Below are 22,651 nucleotides of genomic sequence, written 5' to 3' on the forward strand. Positions count from 1 at the left end.
TGGCTCTTTAGCATTCATTCAAGTGAAAGTGAACATATCCTGTGTTGAGCACTTTTCAATCTAGAATTCTGCAATTTTAAGGAAGCTCTCTGTGAGAGCATGAAGGAGCTTTGTGCTTTTTTCCCTCTTTTTTTTTTGTTTTTCACTTGACTGTACATCCTCAATGTAAAAAAGGCTTCTACTTGAAACCAAATTATCTTACTACACATTTAAGCATGACTGGATAAATATAGTTACCCACCTTCAGTATAATCTCATAATCACTCCTGAAGGAACAAGGTCCAGTAGCACGTGACTGGAGAATCTTCCGTCATTCTATGCAGGGTAGATGCTCTCAGCCATTGCCTGTCAATAGCTGCTATTGTGTTCACAGTTGAGCTACAGAAGAGTTCCCTAATTTACTTCAGTGCAGGCTGCACTAGGCTGATCTCAACTGCTTGCTGAGCCCTTTTAAGCTGAAATAAATACTCCTATATTCTGTGCCAGTGCTTCCAACAGAAGGAAAGCAAATTTCCCCCATGCAAAAGGAAGGGAGCACCTTAAAACCTATTTTTTCTTGCTATTGGTTCATTATATGAGCACAATACTGTTTAACTGTAGTTGAATTTTCAGTGATTTGGGTTTTTTTTGTATAAGGGAGGAACTCTCGATCTGTCCTAGAGTTAAAAACACAATGTATGCCAGACGCATTATATTAAGCCACAGCCCTCTTCCCAGTCTTGTTTATTAGTAAACAAGTCCCTATCACCTCTTTTTGGCTTTTACGGAATGGAAGGACAGTTAATGTTGTCCTTCTCTGCAGAGGAAGTCTAGGTTCCCTGACTCAAGGCTCAAAAGTTAGATACAGATAAGCTGAGATGTCAGGAGCTTGACATTTCTCTTCAAAAGAAGATTCTGTAATATAAAATTCCAAGCTCCCTTAAATACCAGAACCACAGATTCTCTAGTGGTGCTTGTCTTACAGGATCTTGCTTTCTTCTCTGCCATGCTACTAGTTACATATTTTGCTTGGAAAACAACCATCTCATGACTTTTTCCCCCCAGTAACATAACCTTTATTTCACAGTTGCTATTTGCCTTTTGTGTGAGACTGATAAACTTAGAAGCAATTACTTTTTTACTTTTTGAAAGCATCACTTGCATACTTTTCCCATAAACACTATTTGGTCCTTGAAGTACAACTTCAGTTCACAAACCTTTCTGTCCCATTTTTCTACTCTCATAGCTGTTAACAAGATTATTCCTAACTACTTGGTACATCTTGTCAGACAAAACACCACCATGAAAGCTTTTTAAATAAGTTTTTGAGTTCAGAAAGCTGAATTAGTGTTTTCAAAAAATAAATAATTCAAATAGTGATGCATCTGGCTCCACCAGCAAAATTCCTCAAATTAAAATTGCTTGTCAGTATGGAACGTATTACTTTAAAACAGAAATGGGCCTATTCATCTACTTGCAAATTTTAAATGTAGACTGAATTTCCTAGCCACAAAATGGAGTGTTCTAGGAAACATAAGAAAGTTTTTTGTATACAAATGGATTTTGGCTCCCTTTCAATTTAAGATGACTCCTAATTCACAGTGTTTTTTTAAGTAAAATGCTTATTAAGAGTTACTCTATTTAGTGCTTACAGGGTTACTTGCAGAATTATCCCACTAGGTGGCTCTTGAAGGCTGTACGTAGTAGTTGATTTGTTTTCAGTCTGCAGCGAAGACTGCAAGTGCCACTCCATAATTAGGCAGCTATAGAATGTAAGTGCTTTTAAACAGTCTTTTGGTTAAAAAACAAACAAACAAAACATGATTAAAAGATTTTAACCATATATGTGCTAATTTAAAATGTACACAAAGCAAGAGGAAGATTAAAACTAATTTATGTATACTATTTTCCTTACTCTATGCAATAGTCTGAAACTGTATATCATAATTTACTGCTGTATTTACCCTATGCTGTTACTAGTTATAATTCAGCTCATTTACAAAACTCAAGTCATTTAAAGACTAGCATGTGCAACCAGGGTAAAGCACCCCTGCCAGAAATGACAGAGAAAAAAGGCATTGAAGTCTTCCATACATTCTACAAGTAATAATGAAAAAGTTAAGCCTACTGGCAGAAATTATTTGTAACAAGTTCCTTTGAGAAAACATAATTTAAGTGACCTGTTATCTTGTCTAACACTGTAAAGGGAAGTGGATTGTGAAGTGAAATGGAATTAACACTCTTCTGTTTTTCTAGCACAAAATGCAATCACCACTTAACCATGGTGGGCGAGGAACCAGTACCAGATAGACCGGAAAATGTCATTTGCTCCCACTGTTACTGGTTTCAAAGCTGGTACTTCATTCTCTGCAAGCAGAGGTTTGGCTGGAAAGCAACTTGACCCTGCTCTTCCCCACTTGTGTTAGGTGCTTCAGCAGGAGCAGATGTAAACACCTAAGTGAGAAACATCTGTCAAGATTATCCTCCGCCCATCACAACTGACATAATGTACTACTTAAGACTACATTCTAGTTGGCTTCATCAAACTTCAGTCTGATTTTTGGCAGTCACTCTGGAATTGCAGTTTTGTCATCTTAGAAGGCCTTAAGACTTCCAGGATTACCTCAGGTAAAGAAGAAAGTGCACTGCAGACTGCATGTCAGATAGTTGGTCAGGGAAGTGACTCTATCCCACGTTTGCAGTGTATTTATCTAATTCAGTAATTAGAGCTGCTGCATAACTTGCCATCTGGATACAGCAGTATGGACTGAACCAAGTAAGCATTTTGTATTTTTTTCTAACTTGGCAAGACCAGATGTAGTCTTGTAAAAATACATGCATAGTTTACTTAAAAAGCATGAGATTGATCATCTGTGAGCTAAACTGACAGTCAATATGGAGGTTGTAATCCAATTCTCAGTTTGCATGGCCATCTTACAATAATGTTTACAGATACCCTGGCAGCAGCTTGAATTATTTAATGCTCAAACCCAAAAAGCTTGTTAATTGTGGTTTGTAAGGTTTCCGAGTATAATTCGTCTCTACAACCAGGCTCTTCTTGTCACTGGCACAGGCTCCAAACTGATAAAGAACACAAAGTAGTTGTGTTTGCTACTATGAAAAATATTTTAGAAATCCTAAAATCTGAGCAGAAGACCTACTAATTATATTTTTATAATTACTATATAATTACTTTGTAGATCTGTAAAGCATTCTCTCTCAAAGACCTGTATTTTGATTGCAGAGAAAACTTCAATTTCTTCAGCGACTCCTGATCATGTCTCACCTGGTAGGAGTGGGAGTAGGTTTGGATTGCTTTTGCCTAAATTCGAACCCCTTTCCTAATGAAGCGTAGAGTTTCTAATTACCATATTTTGTGAGTGGAAATCTTATCAGGAAACCACTGCAGTGACTGCATGGTATGTTTGGAAGATCTTGCTACATCTTCAAGTTAAATTGTTTCTTTTATAAATGTGATTAAAAACCCCACATAATTTTGATGTGGGTTTGTGTGTCAACTATCTCTTAGACATTATAATGCAAACTGTTTTTCTAGTATGGAGCAGCCTTTTACTAGTGCAACTTACTGACGAATTGGGGTCAGGTTTGCAATGCATCTAGTTTGTTAGTCTTGACCAAACATCAAATGCTTCAGACAGAATACAGAAAAAATGTTAACGTTTCCTCTAGTAATTAAAACCTCTCCTAGCTCTGAAGCAAGAGCAATATAGTCTTTCCTAGCCTTGTTTATTGAAAACTAGTAGGTACAATAACATCTAGACTCTTGAAAATACAAATAACTAGGTGTAAGAAAGCTACTAAGCTTTATTATGTGTAAGATAAATCAGAAAGTATCTCTGATGACATCTAAAATAAATATTAGGAAGTAGAGGAGCTTTTCACCCTTCCTCCATTCTAAGAGGTTAACTTTATTGCAGTCCTGGTGCAAGTTCTTTTGTGACTTCTGGGCCATCTAATTCCTAAAGACACCAAAAAGCTTAAAACATTCATCATCAATAGTTCTGAACACCTCATACATGGGGGGAAAAAAAAAAAAAAAGGCAAAAAGCTGATAAACTGGCTGTTCTGAAAATTATTTTTTCTTGTTATAGTCTATCATACCGCCCAATACTGTGGTTTTCAAGTGTCATTTCCTTCCCTCATCCCCAAAAGAAGTAACCACAACAAACCCTTCAGAGTTTGGCATTTCTCACCCAATGAAGAAATGGTTGGCACAAGCTTACTGAGCTGGGGAGATTTCCTCCCTGGTTCTAGTTTTAGGCACAAGCCAGCAGAACTTTCCAGCTGCCAATTCTTTCCAGCAGCACCAGCTCCAGAGTTGAAGCAGGAGAATGCAAATACTATTCCAGCACATAAATGCACATTACTACATTCACAATGTAAAGCCAGAGAGAATTCAGCCTTGGTATCCAGGCACATCACGTCCATCAAGTGAGCTGAGCTTCCAACCTCCAACAATATAGTTAGGCTAGGATGGCTACCTGCATTGGTATTTATGACCTTATCTCAGTTTTAGTCAGAGTATCTTACCTTTGCTTTTCAGTGCATGTACACGTGGGTGGGAAGATGAAGAAAGGGGAGGCACCTTCAGCATCCAGCTAGTTCTTAGGCCATCTTCCAGTATGCAAAGAACAGCCACTAAGCTCATGCTTGTATTCAGTAACAGTGAAGCTCTAAGGCCAGACAAATATACAGACAGATTTTTTTCATTAATTTGGCATGTCCTTACACTATCTTTCTAGGTAAAAAGAGTCCTGGCAACATCTGCTTGTTGACAGTTCCACTCATGTTCCATCAACATACCAACCAGGATCACACAGTTCCTGTAACTTTAAAAAAAACAATTACCTCGGTGACCTTTATTAGAAGAGTCTCATGGAATCCACAATATATAAACACTCCAACCAAGCTGAAATAAATATAAACAAATGAGTCAAAGTAAACCTCATTATCCAGCTTCTCAGCAATACTGCAGGGGCTAGCTGTAGAAATCCATCTAAATAGTTCCTTACTGTTCTCAGCTTCCTCTCAATAATTGAAAAGAGCAGCCCCAGGCTGATCAGATAGCTAAAGGAGGCTTAGCACTGCTTTACTTGCAAATATGAGAATGACCCCAATAGGTAAGCTATTTCCCCTGAAATAAACAATAAAATTCCCAAGGGTCTGGTACTGGTGATTTTTTTAATAGCAAAATACAATGCTATGTAGACCTCCCTCAGCTGTACAAAGCAGCACAACTGCCTTATGTGGTCTATTTTATCTAAGTGCAACAACCAGGTTAGAATCCTTGCACAACCCTTTTGGCAAAACTTGAAGGTGGATGTTACTGAGAAATATTTCAAACTCTCTACTCTGTCTTCACTTCATGAAGAGTAAGGGGGCGGAGGGGGAAAGAACCTATTTCCTTATTTGAAGAGATCTTGGAATTCTCAGTCGCTATCCCAAAAGAAGACAAGGTATTCTTTCTCTGAAAAGACTCATAGTTAGACATTTTTGGGAGACAGATATGTAAGTTATCTTCATCCATGCTTCTTAGAACAGTTGATGAGATAAGAAATCACACATCAAAGACAATGATCAGGAATCATTTTTATGAGGCAGGTTTAATAAAGGATGCTGCTGGGACAAGAACCCAGTGCCAGCACAGCGTGTGCCGAGAACAACCCTGCTGAAAATAAGCGTGTACACGCTAGCTACAGGCACATCCCAGATTCTTGTCACAAGGATGGCATTTTAGTCTGGCGATTCTTGGCATCTTCTGTCTACTAGCCATATTAACAGTAGTCACTAAGACTGGTACACACTTTTTTAGATATGCTGTTAGAGAAGATCCTTCTCCCTAGGTTTCCTGTAGCAGAGACCAAGGCATGGATTCCAGAAATTCTGCTAAAACAAATAATTTATTTGCAAGGTACAGCACAGAGCAGCTCGAGATGGGTCCCTCCTGAAGAAGGACCTCAAATAAAGATAACCTTAGGCAATTATACCCCCACAATCCAAGCCCCTACCCCCTCGGCATCACTTTGAGCCAATTCCAAAATTATAGTCTAGAGTCTCCCCATTCTCCATTGGATGTCTTAATTTTTGTCAGGCAGGCTGTCAATTACAGTTTTGACCTTCAGTTGCTATTTTGCACCAACAGCTGGAGAAAATAAGTGCTTGGTAATAGCCAAAATATTATTCTGTTAGAAGCCGTTCTGTTCCTTTACTTATCTCCTGGGACACAGCTTCCCTTATCTTCCAGCTTGAAGACTCTCTGGCCTTTTTTACTTACGAAGAAAAAAGTTCAGAGGTCCACAGCTTGCAGAAGTTATGCTAAGCAAACTTACTTATGCTAAGTGAATTCTATATAAGCAGTTTCTAAACAAGTTCTATAAGAAACAGTACACCAAATAACTCAGTAAGCTAAGGCAGTCTATTCCCTAAAAATGCCCAACAGTTCAAGTGGCAGGTTAAGTTTTCAGCCTCCAAAGTATAAGGAGACACACCAAGAAGTGGAATAATACCAGTGTTTTGCTAGTTCCATGCACGTTCTCTTCCTTATCACGGACAGAAGATGTGAAGAAATCAGCAGGCCTTTTTGCACGCTGTAAGATGCTTAGTTAAAACTCAAGACAGCAGATTTAGCAGCACTGGTCACTGAGATCTAAAAAGCTGCACTTGCTGTGCAGCTGCTTCCAGAAGTGTCAGGGGGAAGTGCACCGAAAAGAAACACACAACATCTGGAGAAGGATCAGAAGAAACTAACAAGGTGTTAGGGGAAGTCAGTGAATCAATTAGATGGTTGAGCTTATCTCTGAAGCTCTAACACAAGTGTTGCAGTCCATCTCAGCCTCCTTTTAAAGCAGCTCTGCAAAAACAGGAGTAGGAGAGAAGGCTAAGGAACTCACTTACAACCTGCACACAGACCATAGCTAAAAGACATAGTCACTGTAGCGGGCTTGCTAGGATACAGACAGCTTTTACCCTTAAACTTGAATTGACTGATCCAGCTCATCATACAACATCTTCAAAAAGACTGTAAATGAAAAGAAGATCCTATACTTCTGGACAGGGACCTGAATGGGCAGCCAGGGAAGGACAAGTGTCCTAAAATGCTATTTTCCACTGTCTCAAACTACACCCTAATTGGACAGGTGGACAAAAAAAAAAATACGATCAGGTCTGTAACCATCATTTGTCCACTGTTTTCCATAAAGCCCGGAAAAGTGTCATGTTGCACACTTCTCTTTCTGCCAAATTTGACTTGAACTCATCAGGAAGAGTCAACAGTTATGACAGAGGAATGACATAGACAGTTGTATAACTCCGATTTTGGTAGTAAAGCACACCAAAAGAGAAAGAAAGGGAGGAAGGGAGGGAGGAAATCAGTTTTGCCCCAACTAAAACAAAATTAACATTTTACTGAAATGGTTACATATTTTGTTTTCCTGGTTTCTACTTCTAGGTATAACAATTTCTGTTTAAGAAAACACTGGAGAATGCGGGCATCGATCCCGCTACCTCTCGCATGCTAAGCGAGCGCTCTACCATTTGAGCTAATTCCCCCTACTTGATCCCATTTTTTTTTAAACAGGGATCACAAAACTCTGATCTTCAGAGTGTATTTAAAATTGCAGTTCTGTACATACAACACAGGTTTCTCTCTCATGCTCTTGTCTCTCTGTTCACAAAGGAAAACAACTTCAATTCCAAAACAGGTGTCAATTATTAATAATAATTTTGTAATATTTCATTTAGTGTTTCTGAATGAAGTAGTAAGAAACAAGATGAACCAGAAAAGACATATTTTTCAAGTATATAAAATAAAAAAAATTAATCACTTGCAATTCATGAGAGAAAGTACATTCTGGCATTTGTTTTTCCCACCATGAAAGTCAGTTCCTTTTTTAAAAAAATATAAGTTAATTATTTTAATTTATTCTAGTCAAACATATGGCAATATTTAAAAAATAAGCCAAGTATGTCTAAAAGATAATAGCTTATTTTACTTCAAAATTCCAGTTCAATACATTAAAATATCTGTAGTTAACTGCTTTTTCTCCCACTTTAAAATAAAACATCACACTGGAGAATGCGGGCATCGATCCCGCTACCTCTCGCATGCTAAGCGAGCGCTCTACCATTTGAGCTAATTCCCCGCCCTCCAACAACCCACTTTATCTTGTAACCATAGATTATTACAACCACAAATGCAAACTGCTTTCCTTCTACCAGACATGCTCGTTTATCATAGGTAGTAACCCCAGAGCACCTGTTCAGAACACTTGGCTACTATTTGACATTGACGTTCCCTATTTTTTTTTGTCCAAGATGACATGACAAACTCCCCAAGTAACATGACAAGGCACTTTGTGCTGACCTGAATGACAAACTCATGACCTGCAGCCTTTCAGTGCCACCCAACTCACACGAGGTTTATCCTTCTTTGCAGAGGGCAGCTGCTGCTTCTGTGCTGAGGGATGTCACATCACCAGCAATGCAGTGGAGCAGCTTGAAAACAATACAAAATTCACATTTGCCCTGACATCCCCTAAAACAGGGGTGTCAAACTCATTTTCACCAGGGGCCACATCAGCCTTGTCGTTGCCTTCAAAGAGCCAAATGTAATTTTAAGACTGTTTACAGAGACCTAAAATTACATTTATACAGTCTTGACTTAAAACTAAATCAAATGGATTTAAGTCTTGCATTTTTGAATGCTCGATTTGGTTTTAATCAACAAAAGCAAATACTTGTAATAAGCTACTAGATGTGAAACTGGTTTTGAGAGCAACAGGAAAGTAAAAGGCTTTCAGAATAGAATCAGAAATGGTGCGTGGCTTCTTTCCACTCCATGGCAACTCAATAGCTCTAGTTTCACCAGTTTCAGTTAACGCTAATGGAAACTCAATAGTATCCACTCAATAACTACAATTACATACTAACTAAAAAAGGATAAAATATTCAGGTACACTTATGCAGTCTTCAGCTTTTATGATACTTCTCTCCTCTCTGACCCTCCTCATCCTCCAAACTGTTACACATGAACACATCTTCTAATCAGAAATACCATAGAAATTACAGCATGCTACTCCTCCACACTTCACTTGAGGAACTTGGAATTTTCCTGTTAGCACAAGCAGAAGAGGCAAATGCTGGCATCACATCGTAATGCAATATACAGCTGGTAAAATTATAAATACCTCAGAGAAAAAAAAGAACAAAGCTATTTTAAAAACTATGCTGTGCTCTCTTCTGCAAGGCCTACTTGTTCTGTGCAGAGAAATCCCAAAGGGTGTTTTATCTAAACATAACTTTATTGCAATGATAAAGATGACTGTCTTAGAAAGCCAAAGTCAAACCTGATTAAAGTAGCTTGTGTCAGTTTACATTGGTGTTGCCGAAGAGTTTATCAAAGTGATCTGTGTTAAATGAAGTGGACACAAGTGGATATAAAGGCTTCACAGCTGAAATACCCTAGAGAAATGAAAAAAAAAAATGGAATTAAGAAGGTCAGGTTATTTTCAGCCACACAGGTATGAAAGTTCTCCCCAAAAAAGTGGAGAAATTATAAAGTTTTACTCGCCGTCTAACATGAACACTCAGCAATCACAACAAATTCAAGATGACAAACCAATGGGCTGTCAATAATATGAAACACACATTTTAATATGAGAAAATAGTCCTATTGCAGAGATATTTCCTCACCCTTATGTGACTTTAGCATCAAATAAACTCTTTTGGGAGCTCAACTGTTCAAGCTTTAGGCCTTTTTACTGGAAGCAGAGTAAGATTTGGGGGTGAAGAACACAGAGATGTAATCTACCGTTTTTGTACTGACTCAGACTGCACAGGGTAGATAAAGAAAAATGCACATTGAGCTGAACCTTGCGAAATACATTATGGGAAATATCCCAGCTGCAGACGTGCAGCAGGCTGTCACTGAGCCTAAGATGTGTGCTTGTGAGAAGGAATGAATCCACTTTTGCATATTTGTTTTCTCCTCCAGTTTATTTCAGTGAGGCAGAAAAAGTCAGTTACAATATACTGCAAGAAATAGTAAGAACAAATCTTCATTTACTGTTGTGCACAGATTGAGGTAAGGCAGGAAAACATTTAAATTCTAGAATATCTGCAGTGATACTGTGGTTTTAGTTTCACATCTTGGCCTGAATCTGTATTGCACTACATTTGAAGTCCTACGTTATTTGAGCAAGTTGTAACTACGTGATGCTTAATTACATAATTTATTCTCTTTTGACTAGATACTGTCATCCAATAAGTTAAATCCATTAGAGAAAACCACCAGCACGTGTATTGTTGGATTACTGCAAACATTTTACTTTACTAGCAGAACATACTTTTCTGCATTTAAACCGCAAGTGATAAGTCTTCCATCATCTCATTTTCATCGTCTTTGTTGTTTAATAGTATCAGTGCAACCATTCCCACTGTAAACTACATTTTCACTCTTTAAATCCAGAAAGCATTACTCCATTTAATAACCTGCAAACAGAGCTTTTCCAATGTGCTTCTTACTGCAAAGTCAGTTAGCATGACTATACTTGAATTTTTATATTTGTGATATGTTTTTAGTAACCCCATATATTTAAGACACAATACTATTTTAACTGAACCATCAAAGTAAGTTAAGTATTGCTTTATCAAAGTTACACAGCAGAAAATGCATCAGTACTACCGCTTCTCATATGTCAAGGGAGTATTCTGACTGTTATGCTAACAGGCTTTCCAACTGAACACAGCGGTTATTCAGTGTCATTAAACAAGCAGCCTGACTCAGCAAAATATAGCCGAAGAGGCCAAGCTGTGATTCGGCAGAAGTGAAACCGGCGTCATACTCAACAACAACGGGGAATTAGCTCAAATGGTAGAGCGCTCGCTTAGCATGCGAGAGGTAGCGGGATCGATGCCCGCATTCTCCAGTGTTTTGAGAGACCGACCGTCCATGGTACCGTTAGATTTTCTTCCGTAAATTGTTCAGGGTTGTGAAACAACATATACAGCTAGATACATATACTGTTCCATAAAGCAAATAAGACGCAAGTTATACTAATTAGCAGACTGCACTTGTGAACTGTCCAAAAAACGACTTCTACTAATGATCCACCTAATACTACTGTTGTTATTCTGCAACACAGAAAACTGCTGTCCCTTTACAACTGTGTTGAATTTTAATGAGCATTTTAATTTTTTAAGTGTTTTATTATATGAAAAGTTAGTGTAATAGTCTATAAGAACATTTAAAAGTAAGTAGCTGTCTACACGAGAATCAGCTCACTGTAGAACTAGTTTCTCTCCAGCTACCTTGCACTTTTTGTATCTAGGATGGGCATGACACACTTATTCCTAAACTGAGTTTCAGCTGACATTCAACCTCTCACAATTTCACTCAGTTTCTTCCTGAACCCATAAGAAGAAAATAATTTGCATTTTAAAAAAAAGCTCGTTTTTGATAAACATTAACAACTTAAACCATTCATACTGTACATGGGCTTCTTTAAATTGATACATTTTAATCCTTACAAAACTTCTACAGAAAAATGCATCTAAATGTAAAAAAGCCCCAGAACATAAGGTACTATATACAGGGTACTAGAATCAAAGCACAGCCAAAAAAAACCCAGGAGAAACAGGGGTATCTGTCAGTGTGCTTTTGTTTCTTTATTCTTTAATGATCCATGAACAGGAATCTTTTTTTTTTTTTTTTTTTTTTTGTACAGGCAGCTACCCTGCTACCCTAATTTTAGACAAAAAACTAAAAGCCGACAAAACAGAAGATTAAAGGTCTTCCATTTCCAAAACAGCGAAACAAATTGGATCAGCTAACTGAAAAGACAAAGTACAGTTTACACATCTGAGCGACAAATGGAGAATGCGGGCATCGATCCCGCTACCTCTCGCATGCTAAGCGAGCGCTCTACCATTTGAGCTAATTCCCCTCCGTACCGTAGAGCGCTGTTTACTCTCCCTTTCTACTTCGACGTTTCACAATGACAGCATAACTTCCCACAACTCACATTTGTGTTTGACCCGCTGTCTCAAGTGCGAACAAAACTTCCTACCAAAACCGAAGTTGTTTTTCTACTCAGCGCACTGGCAGCTGGGCAGTCACACCTGCTGCTCAAATTCCAATCCCTTACCCGAAGTTACCGGTAGGCGATAAGAGGGCACAACTTCCCAGTGAAATGCAGAAACAATTAGGTCTCAAAGCACCCTGCTTTTGACAGCACTAGTGGGAATTTTGCCTAACAAGAAATCTGGGATCCTTGATGTAACAGCACGTGTTTCTTTCAGCCAAGCCACATCTGCATAACAGAAGATCTGTGTTTCCAAGCAACTGAAGACTTATGTTCACACCAGTTATGACTGTTTAGAGAAATCTGGGTATATTTAAAGACTATATTTTTCTAAAACAGATTTTTCCTATTTATAATCCCTAGGTGGAAGACAATCAGCTGACTACCCATTTCCACATTTTATAATATAACAGACATGACAGAATAGGTAGAGTTCTTCCAGTTCTTCCTCTTGTGGCAATGGAGTTGTGGGCCCAGGTTATTCAAGGGGTCAGGGGGGAAATAAAAGCACCCAGGCAATCAGAACACTGGGAAACAAAGTAATAGTTCTCATCATCTGTCCACCTCTCTCAGGAATATTTAAGGTGTGACTATATCACCAGATAAACATGCACTCTCACACATACATATAAAAATCAAGAACACATAATTAAAATGTAAAAAAAAAATAATAAAAAAATCATGGCTATAATGCAACAGTAGCCAATATTCTGTCCAATGGTTTGGTTTCAGCTCTGCAAGATCAGAGTCATGCGACTGTCACAACAGTCACGTACCAACATGCTTCATGAGTTTCAGCCTTTTACTTCCTCAGTATCTACACACTGTCATTTAACTTGGAGGATATTTTAGTGAACCCTTCAGAAATCTTGTAATAGTCTGAAACTTCCTTTTGCTTTCATTCTGGGGGCAAAAAAACCCAACCAACCAACCACCAAACAAAAAACCCAACCAACAACAAAAAACACAACAAACAAACAAACCCCCAACCCAAAAAACCCCAAACCAAACCAAGAGAGAATTGTGAACTTTTACTGAGTATTATAAATGTAGTAAATCTTTGCCTTTCTGGAAAAAAAGCGTATCTGAAATTTATTAAGTAACTATAAAAATAACTCTCAGTTTCTTTCTTGATTTGCCCACGATCCTTTAAGGCACATATATATATATGACATATAAAGATTCTTCAACTGTCTCCTCTCTAAGGACTCAGTGCTTTCAGGAAGTAGCATAACCAAATTCCAGCCTTTGCAGGACATTTAGATTAATACCTGAATAATATATACTTGATTTTTTAATAACTCAGATTATATTTGTGTTAATGAAATAAATCAGAGTAGCTAAGTTCAGAAGATTTTGATGAGCCAAATAGTCAAAAAATACATCCTAAGTCATCCTCTGTATGTACAGTTCTTGCCATGCGACACATAATTCAACAAGAATGACTGTGGAAGTCCTCTGAGCTCAGCAACTTAGTACTTAGCTGTAACCAAAAGTTACAGATTCAGAGACAGTGGAGGTTTCTTGGACAGTACAAATCCCTCAAAGTCAACCTATATGTAATAATGCTTTAAAAATATTTGACCATCTCAATTTTAAGACAGAAACAATTATTTGTGTGGCATTTCCTCCAGACTCGGTCACCTGTTCAACTTTGAATCTCAAAAATAGGTGTTAGCAAAAAAACATTTAAAGCAGAAAATCTCAAATTTACAGTTGCACATGTATGAAAACTTCTACTACTGTAGAAAGTTATAACTGCAGAAAGCATGGGGATACTCTGCAGAGATACTTAGGGCTTTCAAATGCAACACCACACCCTCATCACTTTTCTTGCAAGTTCCATTGACAGCATGACAAAATTTCTGAATGCAATTTCTTCTGAACCTTTGGCTTTCTTATCTGAGAAACATACATTATCCTTCAGCAATACAAGTCCCTTCCTTCTTCATTTTACTTTGCCCATCATGGTATCTCTAATTTCGGAACACCACGTGCATAGAAGTCTTAAATGCTGACAACAGATTTTAGGAATCTCACAGCATGACATGGCTCAGAATATGCAGTGCTTCAAAATACAGCACAGAAAACCTCTAAACAACTAAGCGAAGCCCAAGAAGACCTGCAATAACAAATTCACTATTAAGATAAAACAACAGCAGCTGCTTAAGACATAACCAGCTTTTTTTTTTTTTTTTTTTTAATCCAAAGGGGCTGTGGGAATATTATTATTTTAGGAATAGTAAAACAATTACCATAAGAAAAGGAACAGAGAAGGTAGGAGAACCAAGGAGGTGAAGGAGAAGCAGCAAGACCCTAATTATCATCTGTGTACACATAACGCAGGCATGTCGCAAGAAAAGCCAGAGGCCACGAATGCATTGCAAAGAGCAAGTTTTATTTTCGTTACCTCTCTACTGGGGGATCTCGGAAGCCACACCTGAGCTCCCAGGCAGAGGTGACACCAGCGGGGACGCAGGCGCTGGTAAGTTCAGCCCTGCTGGAAGATCACTGGGCCTGCTGAGCTCGCCTGTATTTCAAGGCTTCAGGCAGGCGCAGCCTCCCGCTCTTTCTCACAACAAAGCAGGAATCTCAGCCATAGCGATAAGGTGCCTAGAGTTTCTCACAGGCCTATGTTATCTAACACAGAGGTTCTGCTCATCAAGCACACAAGTGTGATGTGTTTTTTGTACAGACAGGTGCAAGTCACTTGAGTATAGTAACATTTAACTAACCTCCTCGCCAAGTCTTCTGCTATATTCCCATACATCATTGACCAGAGAAAGAAGAAATACTATTCACAAGCTAGCACTCCTGTTAGTTATACATTAGTTATATTAGTTATAAATCACTAACCTCACTTTCTGAAATTATCAAATGTTGCTGCAGCATACAAGATGCCAACTCCCTCACTAGCTGATAAGGACCTCTGGTCTAATCCTGAATCCCTGCACCAGAACTCCTGTAGGCACTCTCCCATTAACAAACTCCAGTATCTTGTTACCTGCTCCCTCACTCTGGATGAAACAGCTGGGTTTGGAAAAAAATGTTTCTCCCTCTCTTATGAAAACATAACTTGGAAAGAAGCATCTGAAAATAATTTGTAGAAGATAATTAAGTTCTTACAGCTGGAATTATTCTGCAGATACCGCAGACATTTAAGTGACCAGCTGACTGAAAGCCCCACTAGTCAGTATGTCTGGCGAAGTAAGCAAGCCTGCTGCCACTTCTGGTCTGGGATGTTTTCATACCACCAGTTGAAATCTTGCACCAAGAGCTTTGAAAGGTCCAAAAATTCCTTCGCTTAGTCATACAGTAACTAGAAACACAGCACTTAGTTATGATGAAAACATCCCAGAGCACCAGATTGACTAAATACCACTTTCAGAAGTGACTCAGAAGTTATGTCACTATACCCTTCAGAAACAAACTAGTTTTAAATGAGTTGGCTTGATTACTAAGAATTCCGCTCCATATTTCACCTTGTTTTAGCCAAAATGCCTTTTGCTCTCTGTATGACAAAAATAGGTGATCTAAAATCACTCACAAAAAGCATTATTTTTCTCCAAACAGGAATACCTAAGTCTAAGCTTTGTATTAACTATCTCAAAGCAAGTACAAAACCAAACCCAAACAAACAAACAAAGCCAAACCTAACCAACCAACCAAAAAAAAAAAAAAAACCACACCAAAATACCACCCAACCAACCAACCACCAGACAACTGTAACCCTTACCAATCTCCATTTGTGTTTGGTGAGGTTTTTCAATTTTTCTTGATACTCCTTCCAAACATATATTACCCAAGTCTTAAAAATACCTATGTTGTACAACAAAAAGAACCCTTCTAATAGTGTTTGTATTAATCATGTATAAGCACAGCCCAGGCAGTTCAGGAACAGGCTTTCACTGTGCTAGCTTTTGAATCGTAAAGCACATATACATGACTTAATGAAGAGAAGCCCCATCAGGCTTATGACAGCCGGTCTGTCTTAGGACAGAAGAAGCTTCTTCCCAGAACTATTTCTGTTCTTAATGGCCACAATAAATCTTGAATTGTTGATGAAGATCTTATTGATTGCTTACAAAATGTTGTCTCTATTTTACTATAACTCATCATTTCATACCCAAACCATGAGACAAAAACAACCTAAAAAAACCCCAAACCACTAACAAACCAGCAAAAACAAACCAACAAACAAAAAACCTAGAAAGAATTGTTACTTTTAGTAACATTTTCCACTGCTATTACCTTTTATGAGGAAAATCAGTACAGTCCATATGAGACAATATAACATGTTGTAATATTAATGAAAAAAACCAATGTTGGAAACAGCTTAGCCAGGAAACCTAGGTAACTTCGGTTAACATTAGCAGCCACAACAAAAGCTTGCAAGGGCCCAAACAATACATATTAACTATGCTACTTTTGTAAAAAGTATGAAACCATAATGTTCTTTGCATGTATTTACCAGATTGGCATTTAAGATAACCTAGCGCAAAGGAGGCAGTGAGCTCAGATGTCAGCTCAGAGAGAGATCTGACCATCCTTTTATGCTACTCTTTGGCACCTCTATCTGGACCACAGAAGAACCACTGTCATGATTTCAACCCAAACCTTAGATAACATTCCAAACCCGAGAGTAAAGTTAAAGTACCGAGAAAGACATCTGAGTTATCATCTCTTTCTCTGATGCCACCAGTGGCTTTTTAATTTCTGTCCAGATAATCATAAGGCTTGGCAAAGATTTCACTCTGTTTCCAGATGGAGACAGAGTAAATCACAGAATGTCCTGAGTTGGAAGAGACCCACAAGGATCATCAAGTCCAACTCCTGTCCCTGCATATGACAACCCCACAGTTCACACCATGTGTCTGAGGGTGTTGTCCAGTCTCTTCTTGAACACTGTCAGGCTTGGGGCCGTGACACCTCCCTGGGGAGCCTGTTCCAGTGCTCCACCACCCTCTGGGTGAAGAACCTTTTCCTAATGTCCAACCTAAACCTCCCCTGGCACATCTTCCTGCTATTCCCGTGGGTCCTGTCATCGGTCACTAAAGAGACAAAGGGTTCATGGGAGTTTTAAAAAAGTTTCGACATTATATGGTTTGTGTTCAATGCCTTCTTTGAATTAAGATGGCAATAAAGAAAAATTCTATTATAAATTTTACATACTATCCAGCTTCTCATACCCCTTTCCAAACAAACTGTTTAATAATCAAAAAAGGCTGTTACAAAAGCAGTGAGATTGACTCTCTGAATCCAAACATCCAGCCTTTTAAACCACCACTGTAACAATTCCAATTTGCTCCACATCCCTTGTAACTCCAAAAAGAAGAGAATCCTTGCTGGTTATGCCTCGAGCTCCACACAGGCCACCTGGCAAATCAGCTATCGCTAAACAACACATAAAATATTTTGCTCATGTTTCTTTAGTGGCCCTGCAGAGCTATCGATTTCCACAAAACACTGGACAATGTACTTATCTTTCAGATTTGTATCCATCTTTCACTTTTGGTCCAAAGGTTAACAGAGGTTGGAGTGCAAATTTTCCTACAAGACTGAAGAATATTAAAGAGTCCTACATCCTGGGGATTTTATAAGGAACATAACTAGTAAGTAAAAGAGAATTTACCCAGAATAATAGAGCAGTTTTAAAAACAATAACCTCATCCAAAAAAAAAAAAAACAAAACAGAAAAACAGCCGAGGAACCGGTTATACATAATGATCTGAAAAAATAAGTTTGGCTGTAATGTTCAAAGATTAGAGGTTTAAGGTACACAGAACTCATTGAAATCCAGTGTATGCTTAGCATCTGATTACTTACTGATTACATATGAAAATCTGAAAGCCTTTCTTTTTAAAATTTATATGCTACTGTACTATACAGTCATTTTAGAATTACTACAGGGAAACCAGACCTATCAGGACAAGAGCTGCATTCACCGGTGAAGCTATCTGCTTACAGTGTACTCAAAGCACAGGCACAGCACAAAAACATCAAAACCAAGCTGAATTAAAAACACAGAAAGTTCAATTTTACACCCACTTCAACAAGTTCTTCAACGCATGTTACCCTCCAATTTGATTTTTCCACTTCTTTCTTGGGTTCAATGATGCACTCTGAGGCACAGAACAGTAGTAGAAGTGCCCCAGATGAACCCACAAAACCACCTCCTCCCCTGAGGAGCAGCACACCCCATACACCCCCTCCTCCAAGCATGCACCCCCATGACCTCAAAACTAGATTGTGAGACCCTCCAACACCACCATCTCGATCAGAAAACCCCCGAGGAAAAGGCTACAAACAAACCTCCTCCCCCAGCTTTGCCTTTCGACGTCCCCAGCCCAGACAGCCTCAGGTTGCCAACACCCTCCCCGCAGCTCCAGCAGGTTCCCGCCTTCCCGCCCCCTCAGGGCTCGACCGCGACTCTGCGCTGCCCGGGCACCGCCCAGTGCTAGAACATTCTTTGGCGGTAAATGTGCGTGTACCCCCCTTCTCCTCCCAAACCTCCCACTCTCCTCCGAGCAACCGCTGTCTTTTTTTCTTTAAATATAGGTGGCTCTGCGATAAGAGGCTTGCTGTTGTACGAGCAGAGACGTGGTGCGGCTCGGTCCCTCCTCGTCCTTGAGGGTGTCGCTGGGATGGCGGTAAGTCTTCAAAAGCGAAGCCTTGCCCGTGTGATGAGCTTGGTGGCCAGCTCTGGTGTGCCCTCCCGTGGCTAATATCGCATGCTATGTCTCTGTGGGGAGAAGGCAATGTTAGAGAGGATTTTGTCTTAGTTTTGCCAAATGTGATGGCTGTAAGTAGCAGGAATAGCAGCTGAGTGTGTATACCTTTAAATAAGCTTATGTAGTTGGTTTGTTTTTTCAGAATGTAAATTTATAATTAGGCTTATGCTCACACATTTTCCTAGGTATTGTTTTAAGCATGGAAGCTGGAAAAAGTAATTTAAAATATGTATATTGAGCTGTGCTTAAGGATGGCAGAAGTCTCACAACCATATTCCTGGTACTTTCTAGCACTCGAGAGCACGACTGAACTAACTTGGATATACAGTATATTTTTCTCTTTTTTTTTTTTCTTTTTTTTTGGGGGGGCGGGGGTGTGTTTTTATTTGGTTTGGTTTGTTCTTGTTTTTTTTTTAGAAAAAAAAAAAACTTCAGGCTGGTTTGCAACTGCAAAACCTTCTACTGCCTTATGAAAAAAATCTCAGCCTTTGAATCTTCAACACTAAACATCAGGTTAAAATCTAGCAAGAGCAGGCAGTTTCACTAGAGGATGGGAAAACCCACTTTTAATCTCTCCTGCTGCTAGGTCTGGTGGAATTGTGTAGGATAATCTTCTCCAGTCTGCTCCCTTCTTCCTCTGTTCCTTGTAGTCTCTAAAAGTTTTGGGAGTAACTCCTCTCCTGGTGCATTTGTAACTCTGTTATCTTTGCATATTGCTAAATATTTTTCCTGAAAAAAGTAAAGGAAAAACAGGAACTCAGAAGTTTCAGGCTGGTTTTCTGAGGGCAAAGCTAATACCTCTGTAGCTCATGAATGCTCTTTTTGCTAAATGTTGTTAGTAAAATTGCAGCTACTTCAACAGTTCTCAAATGAATAAAAGGTTATGAAAAGCATGTTAATAGTACTTGATAACCTGAAACAAGATCAGTGCAGATTTTGACATGTTTACCAGTCAGTTAAGGCTATAGAAGCAGTTGTATTGATAGTAACCATCTCTAAACACCTTTCTGTGAGAAAGGCTTTATCCTTCTGAAGATAAAGGCAAAAATAAGGCATTTAAAAAACAAACTATAATAAAGGCGAAAATAAGGCATTTAAAAAAACAAACAAACTATAACAGTGTCCAACCAGGAAGGTACTCAGGGATGCCTGGTGTAAATCTGCTCTTTGTCATCACTGTTAAAAATGATCGACATTTACTATGGAATAATTAGTGTTGGTTAGCTACCTCACTTTAAATTCCTACAGATGATCAAGTAAGCAGGTGCTATCCAGAGTCCAAAGGTGGTTGATTCTGCGTAAATAAGGCTGTGTGAAATTCATGTGTTCCTTCAGTTGGATTTTGCGACATGGTCTTTACTATAAATGAAATGCTTGCAATACGAAAGCTTCCCCAAGTGAGAAATATGGTTGCAGTTTTTGTAGCTTTCCTAAAGGCTTTCCTTCTGGGTTGAATTTTTTTCATTTAAGTCTGATTTGACAGGTATGTGCAGCTGACGATGCCTTCCAAGGGTCTCCTTAAGCTCTGTGTTGCCAGTAGTTGATAAATTGTTTTAATTAAGTTTCAGAAAGAACAAGGGCTTTTTTTCTTTTTTATTACAGAAATCTATAATATTTTCTAGCTAGTGTTTTCAACACAAAAACCATATGCTAAATCTTACATGCATGTTCTAGCAGCTGCCACAGAAAAATGAATTATTTATGTGGCAAAGATCTCTCTTCCATAAGCATTACAAATACACCAATTTCATGCTGGTTTTAATCTTTAAAATATTCTACAAACATTGAAAAAATACATACAGTCATTCATTCACCCTAAAAAAATTAACTCTGGTAGGACTAGCTGTAGTACTAAAAAAAAAAGGGGCATCTAATGTAGCTTAAAGATGGCCATAAATCCACAGTAGCTTTATTCCTGATTATTGCTCTTGCAACATTCAGGCTCTTAGAGAGCTGACAACAATGTTTTTTTTCTGAATACCATTATTCTTTATTCCCCTTCTGTGATTTTTCTTGTGGCTGGCACTGTCAGGAAACCTGTAGCAGATCAGTGCTGAAGTGTGTCAAGCACGGAGTGAATACTGCCACACAGAATAAAGACAGTAGGTTACTTTTAAATATTCCTAGGTTGTGTTGCTACCTGCCAAAGAATCTGGCTCCAGGAACAACTGAATGGGTATGTACAGTAGCTCCAAGGCATCTGTCACATGTCAGGGCTAATGTATATAAACCAGCAGATTCAGTGTCACCAGAAGCCAGTGAGATGACGCAGAAACAAGCCAGGCCAGTTAAAAACCAGTCAGATGGCAATCTTGCCTCCACTTGTGCTCCCCTTTGATTTCCTTTAGCCTGAGTTAGACCTGATGGATGAGTAACGCCTCCTGTTCTGCTGTGGAGTGAGAAACATGGCTTAAGTTAGCAAAGAGTTATTGTCTGGGGTAGTGCCAACACAGCATAAGAACAATCTCCTTTACTCTGTAAATCAAGAAATTTAAGCAACATAAAATGTCACCATGTGGTAGATTATAGGCTATATAACTTGGCTGTATGTGCAACAGTACACTGAGCCTACAGAGAAAAGCAAGACTGCACACTACTGTGTGCAGGCAAAGTTCATAAACTTTTCTAACCCTTCAGAGAACAAGCCCGAATTTTATACATGGAAGCAAGCTTATGTTATCGAAGAGGTAGCTGAGAGACTTCTGTTGTTAAATTATTAAGTAGGGAAATTATGTGAAATGGAATTCAGCCTGGGTTGATCAACTACAAGTAAGTGCACATTGTTGCAAACTCTTTCCCATCATTGAGAGCAGCTGTGTGGAGAGGGACTCTGGGTACTGGTGGATGAAAGATAGGACATGAGCTGGCAGTGTGTGCTTGCAACCCAGAAGGCCCGTTGTATATTGGGCTGCATCTAAAGGACTGTGACCAGCAGGTTGAGGGAGGTGATTCCAGTCTGGTAAGACAGCACCTGGAGTTCTGCATCCAGGTCTTGGAGCCCTCAGCACAGGAAAGACATGGACCTGTTGGAGGGGGTCCAGAGGAGGCCACAGAAATGATCAGAGGGGTGGAACAGCTCTGCTGTGAGGACACGCTGAGAGTTGGGGTTGTTCAGCCTGGAGAATAGAAGGCTCCTGGGAGACCTTCTTGTGGCCTTTTAAGTACTTAAAAGGGGTCTGTAAGAAAGATGGAAACAGACTTTTTAGCAGGACATTTTACAGCAGGGCAAGGGGTAATGGTTTTAAACTAAAAGAAGGGTGATTCAGGCTAGACATTAAGAAATTTTTTACACTGAGGGTGGTGAAACACTGCTACAGATTGCCCAGAGAGGTGGTAATGCCCCATCTTTGGAAACATTCCAGGCCAGGCTGGACGGGGCTCTGAGACAACCTGGTCTAGTTGAAGATGTCCCTGCTCATTGCAGGGGGTTGGACTAGGTGACCTTTGAAGGTCCCTTCCAACCCAAACTGTTCTGTGATGGCCGAGTTCAGGTTTGAGGCTGTCTGCTGAGAGCTTTCCCATACCTCTCCTACCTCCCTGATCACACCCCTCCTTTCACTTTGTGTGCGGGGTTCAGGGAGGGAAGCAACAGCAAGGAGGCTGGGGGAAGGAGGGAATGGAGGGGCGGGTGGCAGGGGGATTAGGGAATTCCGAGAGCTGCCGGTTGCGGGACGACCTGGCCGTCACTGCCCTCTGGCGGCAGCGGCCGGCCTGGCCAGCTGGGCCGGGGCTCAGCTCCCCCGGGGACCGCGCCGCTTCCCGGCTGCTCTGAGCGGCTGGAGACCGGGGGTGCCAGGTGGCCCTGTTGGTGAAGTTGGTGTCATTTTTCTGACTTCCAGG

General features: G+C 39.5%; 1 protein-coding gene and 4 non-coding genes across 5 annotated transcripts in view; 2 read left to right on the forward strand and 3 right to left on the reverse strand.

The window, feature by feature from the left end:
- Positions 1-7,475: 7,475 nt before the first annotated feature.
- TRNAA-AGC (transfer RNA alanine (anticodon AGC)) lies at positions 7,476-7,548 on the reverse strand. Its single transcript has one exon. It is a non-coding gene; the product is annotated as a tRNA-Ala (tRNA).
- A 520-nt stretch (positions 7,549-8,068) lies between these two features.
- TRNAA-AGC (transfer RNA alanine (anticodon AGC)) lies at positions 8,069-8,141 on the reverse strand. Its single transcript has one exon. It is a non-coding gene; the product is annotated as a tRNA-Ala (tRNA).
- A 2,711-nt stretch (positions 8,142-10,852) lies between these two features.
- On the forward strand, positions 10,853-10,925 carry TRNAA-AGC (transfer RNA alanine (anticodon AGC)). The gene has a single exon. It is a non-coding gene; the product is annotated as a tRNA-Ala (tRNA).
- Positions 10,926-11,869: 944 nt separating this feature from the next.
- On the reverse strand, positions 11,870-11,942 carry TRNAA-AGC (transfer RNA alanine (anticodon AGC)). Its single transcript has one exon. It is a non-coding gene; the product is annotated as a tRNA-Ala (tRNA).
- A 6,602-nt stretch (positions 11,943-18,544) lies between these two features.
- The window catches only part of UBE2V2 (ubiquitin conjugating enzyme E2 V2), a 39,363-nt gene continuing 35,256 nt past the window's right edge, over positions 18,545-22,651 (forward strand). Inside the window, exons 1-2 of the mRNA XM_065050199.1 lie at positions 18,545-18,561; positions 18,639-18,730. The gene's annotated coding sequence lies outside the window, so the exon portion shown is untranslated. The remainder of the gene's footprint in view (positions 18,562-18,638; positions 18,731-22,651) is intronic.

This window comes from Columba livia, chromosome 2 (genome assembly GCF_036013475.1).
Source record: "Columba livia isolate bColLiv1 breed racing homer chromosome 2, bColLiv1.pat.W.v2, whole genome shotgun sequence".
NCBI lineage: Eukaryota > Metazoa > Chordata > Aves > Columbiformes > Columbidae > Columba > Columba livia.